Source organism: Physeter macrocephalus, chromosome 21, assembly GCF_002837175.3.
Source record: "Physeter macrocephalus isolate SW-GA chromosome 21, ASM283717v5, whole genome shotgun sequence".
NCBI classification, from domain to species: Eukaryota; Metazoa; Chordata; class Mammalia; order Artiodactyla; family Physeteridae; genus Physeter; species Physeter macrocephalus.
The window spans coordinates 25,008,316-25,018,504 of record NC_041234.1 but is presented as its reverse complement, the minus strand read 5'-3'; the positions used below and the strand labels follow the sequence as shown (position 1 = coordinate 25,018,504).

At 42.1% G+C, this 10,189-nt stretch overlaps 1 pseudogene; it reads left to right on the top strand.

Annotated features, from left to right (window-relative positions):
* The first annotated feature begins 1,129 nt into the window (after positions 1 to 1,129).
* On the top strand, positions 1,130 to 1,230 carry LOC112062327 (uncharacterized; annotated as a pseudogene).
* Positions 1,231 to 10,189: the final 8,959 nt, after the last annotated feature.

Genomic DNA, 10,189 nt, shown 5'->3' with positions numbered 1-10,189 from the left:
CTTAAGCTGGCAGAAGAAAGAATCAGCAAACTTGAAGGTAAATCAATAGAAATTGCCCAATCCAAAGAACAGAAAAAAAACATAATGAAGAAATATTAGCAGAATCTGAGAGATCTGTGAGACATCATTAAGTATACCAACATAAGCGTACATGGAGTCCAAGAAGAAGAGAGAGAAAAAGGGGCAGAAAAGAACATTTGAAGACATAATGGCCAAAAACGTTATCAAACTTCATCAAAAACATTAATCTACACATTCAAGAAGCTCAATGAACTCCAAGTAGAAAAAAATGCAAAGAAATCCACACTGAGATACATCATAGTCAAAGTGTTGAAAGCCAAAGAAAAAGAGAAAATATTGAAAGTAGCAAGAGAAAAACAATCCATCACATACAATGGGGAGGGGACTCAATAGTTTAACACCAGAAATGGTGGAGGTCCAGAAGGCAGGAGGGTGACATATTCAAAGTACTGAAAGAAAAAAAAATCAACCAAGAATCCCATGTCCAGAAAAAATGAAGGCAAAATAAAGACGTTCTCAGATAAAGATGACTTGCCTTATAAAGAATACTAAGTACTAAAGGAAATTCTTCAGGCTGAAAAGAAATGGCACTAGACAGTAATTCAAATTCACACAAAGAAATAAAGAGCATGAATAAAGGTAATTATGTAGTTAAATAAAAAGGATAAAGAGAGTTTTTCTCGTTTCTTCTCTTAACATATTTAAAAAAGAATCACATAAAGAATAGTTATAATTGGAGGAATATAGCATAAAAGAAGTAATATATATGACAATAGTATCACAAAGGAAGGGGGAGGCAATAGAGCAATATTGGAGCAGTTTCTATATTTTACTGGAATTAAGTTAGCATTATCTGAAATAAGATTGTTTTTAAGTTTAGAAGCATATTATAATTCCTCCAGAAAAAGCACTAAGAAAATCATTCCAAAAAATATAATTAAAATCAAAGGAATTTAAAGGGGACACTAGAAAAAAATTATTTAATACAAAAAAAGGTAATAAAGGAGGAATACAGGAACAAAAAGACATGATACATAGAAAATAAATAAAAATCGAGAGATATGATACAAATACATCAATACCAACATTAAAAAATAAATGATTATATGCACTTTGGCATCACATACATCAAAATGGCAATGAGATGAAAAAGATTAGCATGGCCCCTTTGCAAGGATGATATGCAAATTTAAAGTGCTCCATATTTTTTTGAGTGAAAAATGCCAATCCCAAATTGTTACATAACAAATGGTTCCCTTTATATAACATTTTTGAAACGATAAAATTTTAGAAATAGAGGTCAGATTAGTGTTTGCCAAGGGTCAGGGAGGGGCAAGGGTGGTGGTGGCAAGGAAATGGGAGTGGTTATAAAAGGGCAACAGGAGTGATCCTTGTGGTGTTGGAACTGTTCAGTTCCTTGACTGTGGTGGTGGATACACCAACCTACACAGGTGATAAAACTGTATAGGACTTAATAAAGTTATGGCCCCCCACTCCACCCCCCCCACACACAAATGAGTATAAATAAAACTAGGAAAATCTGAATAAGAGCTATGGATCATAGCAATTTCAATACCCAGGTTAAAATATTATACTGTAGTTTTGCAAAATGTTACCATTGGAGAAAACTAGCCAAAGTGTACCACAGACCACTCTGTATTATTTCTTAGACCTGCATGTGTCAATGCTATTTTATAGAGAAACAAAAATCTTTTCAACAAAAGGCACTGGGACAACTGGATATCCACATGAAAAAAGATGAATTTAGATGCTTTCCTCACACCATCCACAAAAATTAACTCAGTGTATCATAGACATAAACTGAAGAGCTAAAAGTATAAAACTTTCAGAAGAAAATACAGGAGAAAAACTTTATGACCTTGATCTAGGCAAAGAGTTCTTAGATACAACATCAAAAATACAATCAATAAAAGAAACATGAAAAATTGCACTGTATAAAAATTTAAAACTGCTCTTCAAAAGGCACTTTTAAGAAAATTAAAAGACAAGCCACAAACTGAGAGGAAATATTTGCAAATTATATATCTGATAAAGGATTTGTATCCACAGTATGTATAGAACTCTTACAACACAACAGTCAAAAGACAAACAACCCAGTTAAATTTTTGGCAAAAGATTTGAATAGACATTTCAGCAAAGAAACCTATAAATAATAAATATGTACAAAGATGCTCAACATCATTATTCATTAGTGAAATTCAAATTATAACTACAATGAGCTACCATTTCACACCCACTAGAATGGCTATCATCAAAAAAGACAGACAGTAATAAGTGTTGGCAAGGATATACAGAAACTAGACTCTTCCTTTAGCATATGACCCATCAATTCCACTCCTGGTTATTTATGAAAGAGAAATAAAAACATACATCCATACAGTGACTTGTACATGCATGTTCATAGCACCATTATTCATAATGGGCAAAAGGTGGAAACAATCAAATATCCATCAACTGGCAATGGAGAAACAAATGTATATCCATACAGTAGAACCCTATCAGGCAATAAAAAGCAATGAAGTTCTTAAACATGCTACAATGTGGCTGAATTTCAAAAAACATTATGCTGAGTGAAAGAAGACAGACCCAAAAGACCATACACTGTATGATTTCATTCTGATGAAATGTCCAGAAAAGGCAAATCTATAAATACAGAAAGCAGATTAATGGTTGCCTGGGGCTGGGGGTGGAAGGGTTACAAATGGGAATGAGAGATCTTTTGGAGGTGATGGAAATGTTCCAAAACTGCATTGTGGTGATGTTTAGTCAACTCTATAAATTCAACAATCATTGAATTCTTCATTCAAGAATCACTGAATTGTACACTTAAAAGGAGTGAACTCAGGGTATGTAAATTATGCTTTAATAAATCTGTTTAAAAAAATAAACACAACCATGACCAGGAAAGGCTATCCCTAAATAAATTACAAATAAACATGTTAAGCACCCGCAGAACAGCTTAGTGTGAATGAGTTTACTAGAAGCAAGCCTGAAGAAATTAATTCCTAGCAGCAGAAGGCTGATTTCAACAAATAGAGAGACCTTACAGGGAGCAAGAGGGGCACAGCCCTGTGCTTCCCATACCAGGAGGTCTCCCAATCGCTGCATCTATTACTCTGAATCTTATTCCTTTGGGAAAGGGAAATAGAAATCAAAGTACAATTTATGCTCTTCTAAAGATCTTAAGAAGTATTTCCCACTGAGGGAGTCTTGATTTTCAAACAAGTGTTTCAAAATAAGGTATCAGATGTCATTCCACATAGAAGACCAATAGTGAATCCGGGGGCTTAAGAAGGACTCAACCAGTCTGTAGCCATTTACTACACTGGAAACAGGCTCATATGACTCATTTTAATTACACTCTTCTGCCACACACACTCACAACAAATTAACAACCAACTTTCATAGATAATCATAACAATTGCTACTTACTGTGTGTCAGTCATTGTAGTCAGGGCTTCAATCCTCTCAACAAACATAACCCTTTGAGTCAGGATCTATCTTTATCACTACTTTACAGATGAGGAGTCTGAGGCCCGAAGAGGTTATAAAACATGCCCACCGTCAGGCATCTGATAATTATGGAGCTGAGATTCTTCTCTATAAGCCTTCTAACTGCAGAGGCTACATTCTCAGCCCCTACACTCTAGGGCAGTCTTTCTCAAACTTTCTTTTTAACCACAAGTTGGAGTAAAAAATACATTCTACATCATAACCCAGGACGTACAGGTTTATCTACAAATGAAGCTCCAGGAAACAATACTTAACCTTACTATGCACAATGCACACTGATATTTTTATTCTATTTATCTTATTGTACTCTTTAATATCCTGGTCAATACCACTAACTCCATTTCATGACATATTCATGGATCACCACTCACAATTTAAAAAAAAAAAAACTACTACTTATAAAACGTGTAAATGTCACACTGAGATGAGACTCTAGAGACACTTTGAAGATCTCTGTAGACCAGTCCGTCAAAGTCAAGTGCCTGACAGCCTGATTATCCACTCACTCTACAGCCCTTCACCCACAAGAGGAAGGAGGAAGAGAGAGCTAAAAGCCCGCCCGAGTGGGTCACCCAGTGAATGGCCCCTACTCAAGTGTGCATTAGCCAGAACCTGGCCATGGGGATGGCAGGAAAAGAGAGAAGCAATCCATTTGCCTGAATAAAGTGTGCCAAAACAGAATTCTTAGCAACAAACCCAGAAACCAACAGATTCTAAGAAAAATCTCATTTACCTAGGACTAGAGTATCATGGGTAGGCCAGTATCAAATTCACCTTGCCTTAATACCACCTCAAGATACTTTATAAGGGACAGACCTCCAAGATGGCTAAGGAGTAAGATATGGAGATCACCTTCCTCCCCACAAATGCATCAGAAATACATCTACATGTGGAACAACTCCTACAGAACACCTACTGAACGCTGGCAGAAGACCTCAGACCTCCCAAAAGGCAAGAAACTCCCCACGTACCTAAACAGAGACAAAAGAATAGGGATGGGACCTGCACCAGTGGGAGGGAGCTGTGAAGGAGGAAAGGTTTTCACACACTACAAGCCCCTTCATGGGCGGAGACTGCGGGTGGCGGAGGCGGGGAGCTTCAGGGCCGCGGAGGAGAGCGCAGCCACAGGGGTGCGGAGGGCAAAGCGGAGAGATTCCCGCACAGAGGATCGGTGCCGACCAGCACTCACCAGCCCGAGAGGCTTGTCTGCTCACCCGCCGGGGCAGGTGGGGGCTGGGAGCTGAGGCTCGGGCTTCGGTCGGATCGCAGGGAGAGAACTGGGGATGGCTGCGTGAACACAGCCTGAAGGGGGCTAGTGTGCCACAACTAGCCAGGAGGGAGTCCAGGAAAAAGTCTGGACCTGCCAGAGAGGCAAGAGACCTTTGTTTCAGGGTGTGTGAGGAGAGGGGATTCCTTCCCAGTGTGTCCACAGAAGGCAGAGCACTGCCTAAGCGAGCTCCAGAGACCAGCACAAGCTGCGGCTATCAGCTCAGACCCCAGAGACCAGCATGAACTGCTAACACTGCGGGCACTGCCACCAAGAATCCTGTGTGCAATTGCAGGTCACTACCCACACCACCACCACCCCCAGTAACCCGTGCAGCCCGCCACTGCCAGGGCCCCACGATCCAGGGACAACATCCCCAGGAGAAAACACGGCGTGCCTCAGGCTGTTGCAAGGTCACGCCAGCCTCTGCCACCTCAGGCTCGCACTGCATTCCATGACTACCGTACCCCTCCCTCCCTGATGCCTGAGTGAGCAAGACAGCCCTTATCAGCTGCTGCTTTAACTCCCTCCTGTCTGGGTGGGGAACAGATTCCTGAGGGTGGCCTACACCCAGAGGCAGGGCAAAAACCAAAGCTAAAACCCAGGAGCTGTGCAAACAAAGAAGAAAAAGGGAAATTTCTCTGTGCAGCCTCAGGAGCAGCAGATTAAATCACCACAATCAACTTGATAAACACTGCATCTGAAGAATACCTGAATAGACAACAAATGTTCCAAAAATTAAGGCCATGGACTTTGGGAGCAACTGTAGACTTGGGGTTTGCTTTCTGCATCTAATTTGTTTCTGGTTGTATGTTTATCTTAGTTTGGTATTTAGAGCTTACTATCATGGGTTGATTTGTTTATTGATTTGCTTGCTCGCTTCCTTTGTTTTTTTTACTATATATATATATTTTTTCCTTTTCCTCTTTTTGCGAGTGTGTATGTGTATGCTTCCTTGTGTGATTTTCTCTGTATAGGTTTGCTTTTACCATTTGTCCTAGGGCTCTTTCTGTACATTTTTTTGTTTTGTTTTGTTTGTTTTAATCTTTCTTCCTTTTCTTCTGAGCTGTGTGGCTGGCAGGTCTCGGTGCTCCAGCCGGATGTCAGGCCTGAGCCTCCAAAGTGGGAGGGCCGAGTCCATGACACTGCACCACCAGAAACCTCCCAGCCCCACATAATATCAATCAGCAAGAGCTCTCCCAGAAATCTACATCTCAACACTAAGACCCAGCTCCACCCAATGCCCAGTTAGGTCCAGTGCTGGAAGCCCCATGCCAAACAACAACCAGGAACAAAACCCCATCCATTAGCAAAGAGGCTGCCTAAAGTCATACTAGGGTCACAGACACTCCAGAACACACCACCGGACGCAGCCCTGCCCACCAGGAGAACAAGATACAGCCCCAGCCACCAGAACACAGGCCCCAGTCCCCTCCACCAGGAAGCCTATACAAGCCACTGAACCAACCTTGCCCACAGGGTGCAGACACCAAAAATAACAGGAACAATGAACCTGCAGCCTGCAAAAAGAAGACCCAAAACATAGTAAGTTAAACAAAATGAGAAAACAGAGAAATATGCAGCAGATGAAGGAGCAAGGTGAAAACACACCAGACCAAACAAATGAAGAGGACATAGGCAGTCTACTTGAAAAAAAATTCGGAGTAATGATAGTAAATGTGATCCAAAATCTCAGAAAGAGAATGGAGAAAATAGAAGAAAAGTTTAACAAGGACTTAGAAGAACTAAAGAGCAAACAAACAATGATGAACAACACAATAAATGAAATTAAAAATTTTCTAGAAGGAATCAAGAGCAGAAAAACTGAGGCAGAAGAATGGATAAATGACCTGGAAGATAAAAGAGTGGAAATAACTACTGCAGAGCACAATAAAGAAAAAAGAATGAAAAGAATTGAGGACAGAGGAGCTTCAAGATGGCGGAAGACTAAGACATGGAGATCACCTTACTCCCCACAAATACATCAGAAATACACCTACATGTGGAACAACTCCTACAGAACACCTACTTAAAACACTGGCAGAAGACCTCAGAACTCCCAAAAGGCAAGAAACTCCCCACGTACCTGAGTAGGGCAAAAGAAAACACAGAGACAAAAGAATAGGGACGGGACTTGCACCAGTGGGAGGGAGCTGTGAAGGAGGAAAGGTTTCCACACACTAGGAAGCCCCTTCGCGGGCGGAGACAGCAGGTGGCGGAGGGGGTAAGCTTTGAAGCCACGGAGGAGAGTGCAGCAACAGGGGTGCAGAGGTCAAAGCGGAGAGATTCCCGCACAGAGCATCGATGCCGACCGGCACTCACCAGACCGAGAGGCTTGTCTGCTCACCCGCCGGGGCGGGCGGGGGGCTGGGACCTGAGGCTCAGGCTTCGGTCGGATCCCAGGGAGAGGACTGGGGTTGGCGGCGTGAACACAGCCTGAAGGGGGCTGTGCACCACAGCTAGCCGGGAGGGAGTCCGGGAAAAAGTCTGGAGCTGTCAAACAGGCAAGAGACTTTTTCTCGCCTCTGTTTCCTGGTTCGCGAGGAGAGGGGATTAGCAGCACCTCTTAAAGGAGCTCCAAAGGCAGGCGCAAGCCGCGGCTATCAGCGCAGACCCCAGAGACGGGCATGAGACACTAAGGCTGCTGCTACAGCCACCAAGAAGCCTGTGTGCGAGCACAGCTCACTCTCCACACCTGACCTCCCAGGAGCCTGTGCAGCCTGCCACTGCCAGGGTCCCGTGATCCAGGGACAACTTCCCTGGAAGAACGCACGGCGTGCCTCAGGCTGGTGCAGCGTCACGCCGGCCTCTGCCACCACAGGCTCGCCCCGAACTCCGGGCCCCTCCCTCCCCCCGGCCTGAGTGAGCCAGAACCCCCGAATCAGCTGCTCCTTTACCCCGTCCTGTCTGAGCGAAGAACAGATGCCCACAGACGACCTACATGCAGAGGCGGAGCCAAATCCAAAGCTGAACCCTGGGAGCTGTGTGAACAAAGAAGAGAAATGGAAATCTCTCCCAGCAGCCTCTCCCAGCAGATTAAATCTCCACAATCAACGTGATGTACCATGCATCTGTGGAATACCTGAATAGACAACGAATCATCCCAAAATGAAGAGGTGGCTTTTGGGAGCAACAATACGTATATTTTTTCCCTTTTTCTTTTTTTGTGAGTGTGCATGTGTATGCCTCTATGTGTGATTTTGTCTGTATAGCTGTGCTTTTACCATTTGTCCTAGGGTTCTGTCTGTCCATTTTTTTGTTTTTTTTTTTCTAGTATAGTTTTTAGCACTTCTTATCACTGGTAGATTTGTTTCTTGGTTTGGTTGCTCTCTTCTTTCTTTCTTTTTTTTATTACTTTTTAAAAAACTTTTTTAATAACTATTTTTATTTTAATAACTTTATTTTATTTTATCTTCTTCTTTCTTTCCTCCTTTTTCTTCCTTTTGTTCTGAGCCATGCGGATGACAGTCTCTTGGTGCTCCAGCCAGGAGTCAAGGCTCTGCCTCTGAGGTGGGAGAGCCAAGTTCAGGACATTGGTCCACAAGAGACCTCCCAGTTCCACATAATATCAAACGGCGAAAATCTCCCAGAGATCTCCATCTCAACGCCAACACCCAGCTCAACTCAACGACCAGCAAGCTCCAGTGCTGGACACCCTATGCCAAACAACGAGCAAGAAAGGAACATAACAGAGAGGAACACAACAGGCAGCAGAGAGGCTGCCTAAAACCATAATAAGGACACAGACACCCCAAAACACACCACCAGACGTGGACCGGCCCACCAGAAAGAGAAGAACCAGCCTCATCCACCAGAACACAGGCACTAGTCCCCTCCACCAGAAAGCCTACACAACCCACTGAAGCAACCTTAGCCACTTGGGGCAGACACCAAAAACAACGGGAACTACAAACCTGCAGCCTGCGAAAGGAGACCCCAAACACTGTGGGTTAAGCAAAATGAGAAGACAGAGAAACACACAGCAGATGAAGGAGCAAGGTAGAAACCCACCAGAACTAACAAATGAAGAGGAAATAGGCAGTCTACCTGAAAAAGAATTCAGAGTAATGATAGAAAAGATGATCCAAAATCTTGGAAATAGAATGGAGAAAAAAACAAGAAACGTTTAACAAGGACCTAGAAGAACTAAAAAGCAAACAAACAGTGATGAACAACACAATAGATGAAATCAAAAATTCTCTAGAAGGGATCAAGAGCAGAATAACTGAGGCAGAAGAACGGATAAGTGACCTGGAAGAGAAAATAGTGGAAATAACTACTGCAGAGCAGAATAAAGAAAAAAAAAATGAAAAGAATTGAGGACAGGCTCAGAGACCCCTGGGACAACATTAAAGGCACCAACATTCGAATTATAGGGGCCGCAGAAGAAGAAGAGAAAAAGAAAGGGACTGAGAAAATATTTGAAGAGATTAGAGTTGAAAACTTCCCTAATATGGGAAAAGAAATAGTTAATCAAGCCCAGGAAGCACAGAGAGTCCCATACAGGAAAAATCCAAGAAGAAACACGACAAGACACATATTAATAAAACTATCAAAAATTAAATACAGTGAAAAAATATTAAAAGCAGCAAGGGAAAAACAACAAATAACATATACGGGACTCCCCATAAGGGTAACAGCTGATCTTTCAGCAGAAACTCTGCAAGCCAAAAGGGAGTGGCAGGACATATTTAAAGTGATGAAAGGGAAAAAACTACAACCAAGATTATTCTACCCAGCAAGGATCTCATTCAGATTTGATGGAGCAATTAAAGCCATTACAGACAGGCAAAAGCTAAGAGAATTCAGCACCACCAAATCAGCTTTACAAAAAAGGCTAAAGTAACTTCTCTAGGGACACATACAGACTGAAAGTGAGGGGATGGAAAGAGATATTCCATGCAAATGGAAACCAAAAGAGAGCTGGAGTAGCAATTCTCATATCAGACAAAATAGACTTTCAAACAAAGACTATTACAAGAGACAAAGAAGGATGCTACATAATGATCACGGGATCAATCCAAGAAGATATAACAATTGTAAATATTTATGCACCCAACATAGGAGCACCTCAACACATAAGGGAAATACTAACAGCCATAAAAGGGGAAATCGACAGTAACACAATCATAGTAGGGGACTTTAACATCCCACTTTCACCAATGGACAGATCATCCAAAATGGAAAAAAATAAGGAAGCACAAGCTTTAAATGATACATTAAACAAGATGGGCTTAGTTGATACTTATAGGACATTCCATCCATAAACAACAGAATACACTTTCTTCTCAAGTGCTCATGGAACATCCTCCAAGATAGATCATATCTTGGGTCACAAATCAAGCTTTGGTAAATTAAGAAAATTGA